Consider the following 13,654-nt stretch of genomic DNA (forward strand, 5'->3'; position numbering starts at 1 on the left):
CACCACCACCACCACCACAATCATCATCACAACCCCACCACCACCACCACAATCATTATCACAACCCCACCACCACCACCATCATAATCATCAACACAACCCCACCATTACCACCACAATCATCATAATTTCACCATCATCACCATCATCACTATCACCACCACCATCATCACCACCACCACCATCATCACCATCACCACCACCATCATCATAACACCACTACCACCACCATCATCACCACCCCACCATCACCACCCCACCATCACCACCACTATCACAACCCAACCATCATCACCACCACAATCATCATCATAGCCCCACCACCAACACCAGAATCATCATCACAACCCCACCACCACTACCACAATCATCATGACAACACCACCATCACCACCACCATCATAATCACAGCCCCACCATCACCACGCAAATTAAAATATTTCCGAGATTTCTTGGGGGTAAAATATAAAGACAGCAGCCACGGACATTTTATATGATGATGATTAACCTTTACTCTTTGATTCTTTCGGTAGGTAGAAACAATTTAAAGATCAAGACGTTTCGATCGCAACACAAGCAACCATCTTCAGGTGGCGGATGTGTGTGTGTCCGTGTGTGTGTGTCTGTGTGTGTCTGTGTGTGTGTCTGTGTGTGTCTGTGTGTGCGTGTCTGTGTGTCTGTGTGTGTGTGTTTGTGTGTGTGTCTGTGTTTGTGTCTGTGTGTGTCTGTGTGTGTCTCTGTGTGTGTCTGTGTGTGTGTGTGTCTGTGTGACTGTGTGTGACTGTGTGTGTGTCTGTGTTTGTGTCTGTGTGTGTGTCTGTGTGTGTGTCTGTGTGTGTGTTTGTGTGTGTGTTTGTCTGTGTGTGTGTCTGTGTGTGTTTGTGTCTGTGTGTGTCTCTGTGTGTGTCTGTGTGTGTCTGTGTGTGTGTGTTTGGGTGTGTGTGTGTCTGTGTGTGTCTGTGTGTGTCTCTGTGTGTGTCTGTGTGTGTGTGTCTGTGTGTGTGTCTGTGTGTGTCTGTCTGTGTGTGTGTCTGTGTGTGTGTGTCTGTGTGTGTGTGTCTGTGTGTGTCTGTGTGTGTGTCTGTGTGTGTTTGTGTGTCTGTGTGTTTGTGTCTGTGTCTGTCTCTGTGTGTCTGTGTCTCTGTGTGTGTCTGTGTGTGTGTCTGTGTATGTGTCTGTGTGTGTTTCAGGAAAGGGCGGTCCTGCACAGATGCCATATTTTCTGTCCGTCTGCTACAGCAGAGGTGTAGGGAATTCCAACAAGACCTACATCTCTGCTTTGTTGACCTGGTCAAGGCCTGTGATACCATCAGTAGGCCTGGGCTCTGGGTTGTTCTTCGTGCTTTTGGAGTCCCTGACCCTCTGCTCACGATCATTAAGGACCTTCATGATGGTGAGCGGGCCCGGATAAAACTACGTGGCCGGGAGTCAGAGCCATTCCCTGTACACCTTGGGGTGCGACAGGGATGTCCTCTGGCTCCCACATTATTTAACATCTATTTGGACCACGTAGTTCGTGAAGCCTTCAATAGCTGTACCGGGGGAATCTCCATATGGTACAGATATAATGGGAGGCTGATCGATGTTCGGGTGAGGTCAAGGGATGGCTCCCTATTGCTCAACCACGCTATGTATGCCGATGATTTGGTAATAGCTGCTCATTCAGAGGAGGAGTTGAAGACGCTGCTGCTGAGACTGGAACGTGCTACTAAGAGATGGGGCCTTACCATCAGCCCCACCAAAACTAAGCACCTGCCTGGGTATTTTGTACCATCGGACACTCCACCCCCACAACTCCCAATTGGTGATGGGGCAGTTGTGGAGAGAGTGGAGAGTTTCCCATACCTGGGCAGTGTGCTTATGACCGGCTCCAGTTTAACAGCAGAGGTCTCACTCCGAATCAGTCGAGCGGCAATATCTTTTCATCGGTTGCGTAACGCTGTGTGGAAGCTACCTGGTCTGTTGCTCCGCACTAAGCTTCAGGTCTTCTCGGCCACGGTAATTCCCTCCCTTCTCTACGCTTGCGAAACGTGGACCCCCTTAATGGAGCATCTTCGCCGGTTGGAAACATTTAGGCTGGCCTGCTTACGATCCAACCTGGGTTTAACCGGGCTGGATTGTGTGAGGAGCTCACAAATCCTTGAAAGATCTGGGCAAAGTCCCATCGGTGAGCTCCTCCGGCAGGCAAGGCTGCGTTGGCTGGGTCATGTAGCCCGCATGCCCAGCCACCACATGCCGAAACAGCTTTTGTTCGGCCGGATCGAGGGGGCTAAACGGGCGCGGCACGGGCTAGAGAAGAGATGGAGTGATGTGGTACAGGAGGACGTGGAGCTGAGTGGACTTGCCAATGACCGGTACCAGCGGTGTCAAGGTCGGCCTCTGTGGAGGAGGCTCGTGAAGGACGCTGCTACTGGGCAGTTGGAGGCAGTCGCCCTCCAACAACAACGGAGGGCGGAGGAGCGACACTCACAACAACGAGCGGAGCTCCGGGTGGCTAAAGCACAGCAGGTTGGCACAGTAGGGGGCACAGGTGGTGCATCAGCCAGTCATCTCAGTCAGTCGACCCGTGGCACCTGGGTCTGCCCCGTGACCTCCTGCCAGCGGGCGTTCGACACTTCACGTGGCCTCAAGGTGCACGTGGCCTGGCACAAGCGTCGTGGTGACGTCACCGCCACTTAGTGGTGAATGGCGGTTGTTGTTGTTGTGACTGTGTGTGTTGTTTGTTGTTGTTCGAACGTTCTACTGGATATCTGTGACACAAAGAGCTTTATAGCTTATCGGATTATCCACCACCACCACCACACTACACCACCACCACCACCACACTACACCACCACACTACACCACCACCACCACCACCACACTACACCACCACACTACACCACCACCACCACCACACTACACCACCACACTACACCACCACCACACTACACCATCACTACACCACCACCACCACCCTACACCATCACTACACCACCACACTATACCACCACCACACTACACCATCACTACACCACCACCACCACACTACACCATCACTACACCACCACACTACACCACCACCACCACACTACACCACCACACTACACCACCACTACTCCACCACCACACTACACCACCACCACACTACACCATCACTACACCACCACACTACACCACCACCACACTAGACCACCACCACACTACACCACCACTACACCATCACTACACCATCACTACACCACCACACTACACCACCGCACTACACCACCACCACCACACTACACCACCACCACTACACCACCACACTACACCACCACCACACTACACCATCACTACACTACCACACTACACCACCACCACCACCACACTACACCACCACCACCACTACACCACCACACTACACCACCACTACACCACCAAACTACACCACCACCACACTACACCATCACTACACTACCACACTACACCACCACAACCACACTACACCACCACCACCACTACACCACCACCACACTACACCACCACCACACTACACCATCACTACACTACCACACTACACCACCACCACCACACTACACCACCACCACACTACACCACCACTACACCATCACTACACTACCACACTACACCACCACCACCACATTACACCACCACCACTACACCACCACCACCACACTACACCACCACCACCACTACACCACCACCACACTACACCATCACTACACCATCACTACACCACCACACTACACCACCACCACCACACTACACCACCACACTACACCACCACCACCACACTACACCACCACACTACACCACCACCACACTACACTACCACACTACACCACCACCACCACCACACTACACCACCACCACACTACACCATCACTACACTACCACACTACACCACCACACGACACCACCACCACCACCACAACACATGGATTCCTGCAGTCACGAAAGCTTCAAATCAAGATGATCAACCTTATTATAGCGGTACCCCAGGGTAGCGTGGACCCCCCCCCCCCCAAGGGTAGCGTGGCCCCCCCCAAGGGTAGCGTGGACCCCCCCGGGGTATTGGGAAGGCTACAAAGACGGCGTGCATACAGGGAAGAGGGGTCATAGGGGTCAAGATTCGACAGATTTGTTTTGTGTAGCTACTGAATGGATCGCCCCTCAAAGTACAGCCCTGGGGAAAAAAATAATAATAAAGTGTCCCAGAATTAAAATACTTGGTTGCCTCGGAAATTAAATTGTCTCAGAAATAAAACATTTAATTGCCTCAGAAATAACACATTTCATAATTGCCTCAGAAACTAAACATTTAATTGCCTCAGAAACTAAATATTTCATTGCCTCAGAAACTAAACATTTAATTGCCTCAGAAACTAAATATCTCATTGCCTCAGAAACTAAATATTTAATTTCCTCAGAAACTAAACATTTAATTGCCTCAGAAACTAAACATTTAATTGCCTCAGAAACTAAATATTTAATTGCCTCAGAAACTAAATATTCAATTGCCTCAGAAACTAAATATTTTATTGCCTCAGAAACTAAATATTTCATCGCCTCAGAAACTAAATATTTAATTGCCTCAGAAACTAAATATCTCATTGCCTCAGAAACTAAATATTTAATTTCCTCAGAAACTAAACATTTAATTGCCTCAGAAACTAAACATTTAATTGCCTCAGAAACTAAATATTTAATTGCCTCAGAAACTAAATATTCAATTGCCTCAGAAACTAAATATTCAATTGCCTCAGAAACTAAATATTTAATTGCCTCAGAAACTAAATATTTAATTGCCTCAGAAACTAAATATTTTATTGCCTCAGAAATTAAATATCTCATTGCCTCAGAAACTAAACATTTCATTGCCTCAGAAACTAAACATTTAATTTCCTCAGAAACTAAACATTTTATTGCCTCAGAAACTAAATATTTAATTGCCTCAGAAACTAAATATTTAATTGCCTCAGAAACTAAATATTTAATTGCCTCAGAAACTAAATATTTAATTGCCTCAGAAACTAAATATTTTATTGCCTCAGAAACTAAATATCTCATTGCCTCAGAAACTAAACATTTAATTTCCTCAGAAACTAAATATTTAATTGCCTCAGAAACTAAACATTAATTTTCTCAGAAACTAAACATTTAATTTCCTCAGAAACTAAATATTTCATTGCCTCAGAAACTAAACAATTAATTTCCTCAGAAACTAAACATTTAATTTCCTCAGAAACTAAACATTTAATTTCCTCAGAAACTAAACATTTAATTGCCTCAGAAACTAAACATTTAATTGCCTCAGAAACTAAACATTTAATTTCCTCAGAAACTAAATATTCAATTGCCTCAGAAACTAAACAATTAATTTCCTCAGAAACTAAACATTTAATTGCCTCATAAACTAAACATTTAATTGCCTCAGAAACTAAACATTTAATTTCCTCAGAAACTAAACATTTAATTGCCTCAGAAACTAAATATTTAATTGCCTCAGAAACTAAATATCTCATAGCCTCAGAAACTAAATATTTCATTGCCTCAGAAACTAAACATTTAATTGCCTCAGAAACTAAATATTTCATTGCCTCAGAAACGAAACATTTAATTTCCTCAGAAACTAAACATTTAATTGCCTCAGAAACTAAACATTTAATTTCCTCAGAAACTAAACATTTCATTGCCTCAGAAACTAAACAATTAATTTCCTCAGAAACTAAATATTTAATTGCCTCAGAAACTAAACATTTAATTTCCTCAGAAACTAAACATTTAATTGCCTCGGCCATTTTCCAGTTATTCGGTAGCCCCGGGTTACCGCGATAAGTATTTTATATAGATAGATAGATACAATCCACTGGATGAACAAACACAAATACAAATAATGATAATCATCATCATCATAACAAGAATACAAATCGTAATTGCCGTTAACCAAACAAAAAAGGCAAAGAGACGTTGCAAAGCACGGGACGAAGGCCTTCCAGTCTGGACTCACCGCGTTCAGTAATAATCACTCCTCCCGCCGGGGGACCGTCTTTGTCTCTCTCTCTCGTTCTCTCGCTCGTTCTCTCGCCAAGTTCCGGAGGAGGTTGTCGCCGTCGAACGTCCGAGCGACGTTGCGGAGCGACGTTCTTCCCGGCGGATTTTTATTTTTTTTCCCCCACGAAGCTTCCTCGTACGGGAGAGGGGCAGCCGGAAGTGGCGGCGCCGCGCGGGGGATGCTGGGAGTGACGTCTCAGGCAGGGGCGGGGCGCGGTCGGGCGAAGGGTGGGTGGGGGTGGCGGCGCCGGAAGCGCGGCCATCTTGGGTAGGGGTGAAATTAATGAATTATTAAAATGTAGTTTTTGTGAAATAAAAATCAAGGACACTCACGCTCATTTAAAATTAACGTCGAATATGTTTTTTTGTTGGTGTGTGTGCGTGTGTATATATATAGGTACTAGCTTTACTACCCGGCTTCGCCCGGGACTTGGATTCACCACGCCCGGCCGCCTTTGTATCCCCCAGTGGCGATGCTCCCACGCCGCACCAGGTACTCATTTGAGGCTGGCCGTGAGCGGGAGTCGAACTCGGGGTTCGCCGGGGGTTCGTAGCGCAGCGTGGCGCTAAGCGCCTCCACCACAATGCGTCACGTTGCCACGTTGCGCGGGTCACGTGACAGATCTGACGTCACAGCTCACTTGCCGTGCAAAAATAAATAAATACAAAAGCGTATTTCATATTCCTAGTTCTTTCGGTAAAGTCACGTTGAAGGGAAACAATAAAATAATAACGTGACTTTACCGAAAGCACTAAGAATATGAATTAATGCAGTCACGAAAGCTTTAAATCAAAATTTAAAAGTGTATTTGTAAATAATGTTTGCACGGTGTAGAGTCTGGAAAGTACCCACATGACAAATGTCAAGTTTCATAAAAAAGTTTTTTTTGTTTGGGTTAGATCGCGTTATTTATAAAATGTGTCGTAACCCTCCACCACCCGACACGGCCAATCAGCAAAAAAAAGTGTCACGTGGGCAATTGATTGGCCGTGTCGGGTGGTGGAGGGTTACGACACATTTATAAATAAAGCGATCTAACCCAAAAACCTTTATTATGCTTAATAATATTGGTCGCGAAAGCCTACGTGTTAAACCAAATGTCAAGTTTGTTGCATGTCGGGAAGTACGCTAAACATTTTGAACAGACACACATATTCACAATGTTGCCTTTTATACATATATATGGAGATTGTGTCGCTATGTTGGGTAATAGAATCGCAACGGGAGTTGAGCAAGACGTCGCCATGTTGGGTAGGGGAATCGCAACGGTAGAAGTGCAGACGTCGCCATGTTGGGTAGGGGAATCGAAAAGATTGCTGAGCAAGACGTCGCCATGTTGGGTAGGGGAATTGCAACGGTAGATGAGCAAGATGTCGCCATGTTGGGTAGGGGAATCGATATAGCTGAGCAAGACGTCGCCATGTTGGGTAGGGGAATTGCAACGGTAGATGAGCAAGATGTCGCCATGTTGGGTATGGGAATCGAAATGATAGCTGAGCAAGACGTCGCCATGTTGGGTAGGGGAATTGCAACGGTAGATGAGCAAGATGTCGCCATGTTGGGTAGGGGAATCGCACCGATACTGAGCAGACGCCGCCGTGTTGAGTAGGGGAATCGCAACGGTAGCTGAGCAGACGTCGCCATATTGTGTAGGGGAAACGCAACGATACTAAGCAAGACGTCGCCATGTTGGGTAGGGGAATCGCAACGGTAGCTGAGCAGACGTCGCCATGTTGGGTAGGGGAAATGGCAAAATGCCCCAGTGAATGTGTGTTTGTGTATGTATGTTTGCGTGTGTTTGTGTGTGTATGTATGTTTGTGTGTGTATGTATGTTTGCGTGTGTTTGTGTGTGTGTTTGTGTGTGTGTGTTTGTATGTGTGTGTTTGTATGTGTGTGTCTGTGTGTTTGTGTGTGTGTGTCCGGCAAAAAACAACCCCCTACCTCCTCGCGGTGCCGGACGGGCAACTCTGTCGTGGACAGCGCTGTGGGGGGAGATCCAATTTTGATTGGCTCCTCCCCTCATGGCATATGTGTCCACCACAGGGGCTAAACGGGGGCTCTGGACGGGTGCGAGGGGCTGGTAACCCCTCCACCTTCAATTAATTACCACGAAACTACGAATTAAACTGAAATATGTAACAACTAAGCTTGTGCCGGAGGCCCCGGGGGGCCAGGCGTCTATGACGTCTCCTGGCCAAACCCCAATTGGCGGAGCCAGGAGATTGAATACCTACCCTCGGGGCTACTCCAGAAACAACGAAAAGCCACTACGGTTGGCCACGTGGAATGTTCGAACGCTCACTGCAGAGGAGAGGCTGCCACTCCTCTGTCGGGAGCTGGACCGGTACCGCCTGGATCTATGCGGCATTCAGGAGGTCCGGTGGACCGGCTCTGGCTCCTGCCACCATGAGGGGTGGACAGTCCTCTACTCGGGGCAGCAGACTGCCAAACAACAGGGTGTGGGTCTTCTTTTGAACAAAAGAATGAAGGGGGCGTGGGAGCGTGGCGGTGAGGTGTGGGAAGCTGTAAGCCCCAGGCTACTTTGGGCTCGCCTTCCCATCAACCGGAGGCGAGGAATGGTGGTCGTGGTTACTTATGCCCCCACCGAAGATGAACATCCGTGGAGGGATGCAGGCAAAGCCGATGAGTCAGATGCCTTCTATGACCTCCTGTCACAGGTGCTGACTAAAGTGGCCCCTCGGGATAGAGTCATCATGTTGGGTGACTTCAATGCCCGAGTTGGTCATGATACTGGCACCTGGTCTGGAGTGATTGGAGGGCATGGGCCAGATCAGCTCAATAACAACGGTAGGAGGCTGCTAGATTTTTGTGCAGCCCATGGGCTTGTAATTACCAACACGCTGTTCCGGCATCGGCGCATCCACACAACATCATGGATGCATGCCGGGTCCAAGCAAGAACATCTGCTGGACTACATAGTGACGGACCAGCGAATGCGAGCCCATGTCCTTGACACCAGGACCTACCGTGGAGCTGATCTGCCCTCTGACCATCGACTAGTCATCTGTAAGATGCGCCTGCCATTCTTCCACTCCGGTGGTGGGTGTACACCCAGGACCCCATTCCAACCTAAAGTGGCCTGGTCTCAGTTATCTGATGAAAGTTGCAAGCGAGAATTTCATCATCGCTTGCGGCTGGGATTGGCATCGTCCCCGACTCCTCCTGATGTCGAGGGTAAATGGGCAAGGTTTAGGACTGTGACTCATGCAGCTGCAATGGCTGCTTTGGGTACGCTGTCCAGACCTCCCCAGACACCCTGGATGACAGAGGAGTTGTTCACGATGGTTGAGAAAAAGCGACAGGCCCACTGTCATCGGCTACAGAATCCCACGTCAGAGAATGAGGAGGCTTACCGCAGCCTTCGCTCGGAGGTTCGGAGAGCCGTGAGGCGCTGCAAGGATGGGTGGTGGTCGCGGGTTGCTGAGGAGATGGAGTCTGCCTCAGTGGCCCGTGATCACAAATCTCTATTTAACTCCATCAAAAAAGTAACCTGCAGCGCCACACCTATTACCATCATTAGGGGAAAAAACGGTGATCCAATTTCCGACCCCCAGGAACAGGTTCGCAGATTTGCTGAGCATTTCGGTGAGGTCCTGGGGGAGGGAAAATCCCTCAGCCAGGAAAACATCGTGGCACAAAGCGAGGATGACCCTGCTGAGGCTGCGGTGCCTCAAATATTGGATGAAGTCACCCCCTGTGAGTGGCTGGCTGAGGTGCCATCTGCTGAGGAAGTATTGAAGGCGATCCGGAGTCTGAGACCAGGAAAAGCAGCGGGCAGAGATGATCTCCCAAGCGAAATGCTCAGGGAGGGTGGCGTTTGTGCACAGACTGCCCTATATGACATCATAACAACAGTCTGGACCACTGGACGGGTTCCGCAGGATTGGAAGGATGCCCTGGTGGTCCCCCTTTTAAGAAGGGGGACCGCACAGACTGTAACAACTACAGGGGCATCTCACTCCTCAGTGTGCCGGGAAAGGTCCTGGCAAGGATTATTCAGCATCGCCTTGCCAGGCACGCTGAGGAGAGGCTTGCGGAGCCCCAATGTGGTTTCAGGAAAGGGCGGTCCTGCACAGATGCCATATTTTCTGTCCGTCTGCTACAGCAGAGGTGTAGGGAATTCCAACAAGACCTACATCTCTGCTTTATTGACCTGGTCAAGGCCTATGATACCATCAGTAGGCCTGGGCTCTGGGTCGTTCTTCGTGCTTTTGGAGTACCTGACCCTCTGCTCACGATCATTAAGGACCTTCATGATGGTGAGCGGGCCCGGGTAAAACTACGTGGCCGGGAGTCAGAGCCATTCCCTGTACACCTTGGGGTGCGACAGGGATGTCCTCTGGCTCCCACATTATTTAACATCTATTTTGACCACGTAGTTCGTGAAGCCTTCAATAGCTGTACCGGGGGAATCTCCATATGGTACAGATATAATGGGAGGCTAATCGATGCCCGGGTGCGGTCAAGGGATGGCTCCCTATTGCTCAACCACGTTATGTATGCTGATGACTTGGTAATAGCTGCTCAGTCAGAGGAGGAGTTGGAGACGCTGCTGCTGAGACTGGAGCGTGCCACTAAGAGGTGGGGCCTTACCATCAGCCCCACCAAAACTAAGCACCTGCCTGGGTATTTTGTACCATCGGACACTCCACCCCCACAACTCCCAATCGGTGATGGGGCAGTTGTGGAGAGAGTGGAGAGTTTCCCATACCTGGGCAGTGTGCTTATGACTGGCTCCAGTTTAACAGCAGAGGTCTCACTCCGAATCAGTCGAGCGGCAATATCTTTTCATCGGTTGCGTAACGCTGTGTGGAAGCTACCTGGTCTGTCGCTCCGCACTAAGCTTCAGGTCTTCTCGGCCACGGTCATTCCCTCCCTTCTCTACGCTTGCGAAACGTGGACCCCCCTAATGGAACATCTTCGCCGGTTAGAAACATTTAGGCTGGCCTGCCTACGATCCATCCTGGGTTTAACCAGACTGGATTGTGTGAGGAGCTCACAAATCCTTGAAAGATCTGGGCAGGGTCCCATCGGTGAGCTCCTTCGGCAGGCAAGGCTGCGATGGCTGGGTCATGTAGCCCGCATGCCCAGCCACCGCATGCCGAAACAGCTTTTGTTTGGCCGGATTGAGGGGGCTAAGCGGGCGCGGCACGGGCTAGAGAAGAGATGGAGTGATGTGGTACAGGAGGACGTGGAGCTGAGTGGACTTGCCGATGACTGGTACCAGCGGTGTCAAGATCGGCCTCTGTGGAGGAGGCTCGTGAAGGATGCTACTGGGCAGTTGGAGGCAGTCGCCCTCCAACAACAACGGAGGGCGGAGGAGCGACGCTCACAACAGCGAGCGGAGCGCCGGGTGGCTAAAGCACAGCAGGTTGGCACAGTAGGGGGCATAGGTGGTGCATCAGCCAGTCATCTCAGTCAGTCGACCCGTGGCACCTGGGTCTGCCCCGTGACCTCCTGCCAGCGGGCGTTCGACACTTCACGTGGCCTCAGGGTGCACATAGCCTGGCACAAGCGTCGTGGTGACGTCACCGCCACTTAGTGGCGAATGGCGGTTGTTGTTGTGTTGTTGTGTGTCCGGCAAAACAACCCCCTACCTCCTCGCGGTGCCGGACGGGCAACTCTGTCGTGGACAGTGCTGTGGGGGGAGGTCCAATTTTGATTGGCTCCTCCCCTCATGGCATATGTGTCCACCACAGGGGCTAAACGGGGGCTCTGGACGGGTGCGAGGGGCTGGTAACCCCTCCACCTTCAATTAATTACCACTAAACCACGAGTTAAACTGAAATATGTAACTCATAAGCTTGTGCCGGAGGCCCCGGGGGGCCAGGCGCCTATGACGTCTCCTGGCCAAACCCCAATTGGCGGAGCCAGGAAATTTAATATCTACCCTCGGGGCTCCTCCAGAAACAACGAAAAGCCACTACGGGTGGCCACGTGGAATGTTCGAACGCTCAAGATTGGCCTCTGTGGAGGAGGCTCGTGAAGGACGCTACTGGGCAGTTGGAGGCAGTCGCCCTCCAACAACAACGGAGGGCGGAGGAGCGACACTCAGAACAACGAGCGGAGCGCCGGGTGGCTAAAGCACAGCAGGTTGGCACAGTAAAGGGCACAGGTGGTGCATCAGCCAGTCATCTCAGTCAGTCGACCCGTGGCACCTGGGTCTGCCCTGTGACCTCCTGCCAGCGGGCGTTCGACACTTCACGTGGCCTCAGGGTGCACATAGCCTGGCACAAGTGTCCTGGTGATGTCACCGCCACTTAGTGGAGAATGGCGGTTGTTGTTGTTGGGTGAGTGGGTGAGTGGATGAGTGGGTGAGTGAGTGGGTTAGGGAGTGGGTGAGTGGGTAGGTGAGTGACTGGGTGAGTGACTGGGTGAGTGAGTGAGTTCGTGGGTGAGTGGGTTAGTGAGTGGGTAGGTAAGTGGGTGGGTGAGTGAGTGAGTGAGCGGGTGAGTGGGTGAGTGAGTAGTTGAGTGAGTGAGTGGGTGAGTGACTGAGCGGGTGAGTGGGTGAGTGAGTAGTTGAGTGAGTGGGTGAGTGAGTGAGTGGGTGAGTGAGTGAGTGAGAGAGTGAATGAATGAGTGGGTGGGTGATTGGTGAGTGAGTGAGTGGGTGAGTGGTGAGTGAGTGAGTGGGTGAGTGAGTGGGTGAGTGAGTGACCGGGTGAGTGGGTGAGTGAGTGAGTGAGTGGGTGAGTGAGTGAGTAGGTGAGTGAGTGGGTGGGTGGGTGAGTGGGTGAGTGAGTGCGTTGGTAGCGAAGGCTACACCGTGGTGGTGAGGGTGAGGAATCTTTCACTTTGCTTCGTGTGCCACGCGGCGCGTGGGGAGCGGTGTAACGACGACGATGACAGCGCCTCCCCCACCCCTCCCTCGAGATTTCCACGTGGCCACAAAAAAATGGCCACCACCGCCATTTTGTTTGCGCGTGGCAATGGGGGGCGTGAAAAAAAGCAACGGAGGGGGCTGTTAAATAATTAATTTATTGCTCAACTTCGACGATCACCCCCCCCTCCCTCCCCCCTCCCTCCCTCCCCCCTCCCCCCCCCTCCCTCCCCCCTCCCTCCCTCCCCTGACCGGCGTGGCACAAGCAAAGCCTCAGATGCCCGCCGTGGCCGTGACGCTTGCCACGTGGTCATAGTTGGCCTGTGACGTCGTGGGTACGTACGTCATGCGTGTGTGTGTTGTGTGTGTTTGTTGTGTGTGTACGTATATCGTGTGTGTTGTGTGTGTGTACGTACGTCATGCGTGTGTGTGTTGTGTGTGTGTTGTGTGTGTGTTGTGTGTGTGTGTGTTGTGTGTGTGTACGTACGTCATGCGTGTGTATGTTGTGTGTGTGTTGTGTGTGTGTTGTGTGTGTGTGTTGTGTGTGTTGTGTGTGTGTGTACGTACGTCGTGTGTGTGTTGTGTGTGTTGTGTGTGTGTGTACGTATGTCGTGTGTGTGTGTTGTGTGTAGTGTGTGTACGTACGTCGTGTGTGTGTGTAGTGTGTTGTGTGTGTAGTGTGTGTTGTGTGTGTGGTGTGTGTGTGTGTTGTGTGTGTGTTGTGTGTGTGTTGTGTGTAGTGTGTGTGTTGTGTGTGTGTGGTGTGTGTGTG

This window comes from Petromyzon marinus, chromosome 83 (assembly GCF_048934315.1).
Source record: "Petromyzon marinus isolate PM22_M1 ecotype Great Lakes invasive population chromosome 83, UKy_Petmar_22M1.pri1.0, whole genome shotgun sequence".
NCBI classification, from domain to species: domain Eukaryota; kingdom Metazoa; phylum Chordata; class Hyperoartia; order Petromyzontiformes; family Petromyzontidae; genus Petromyzon; species Petromyzon marinus.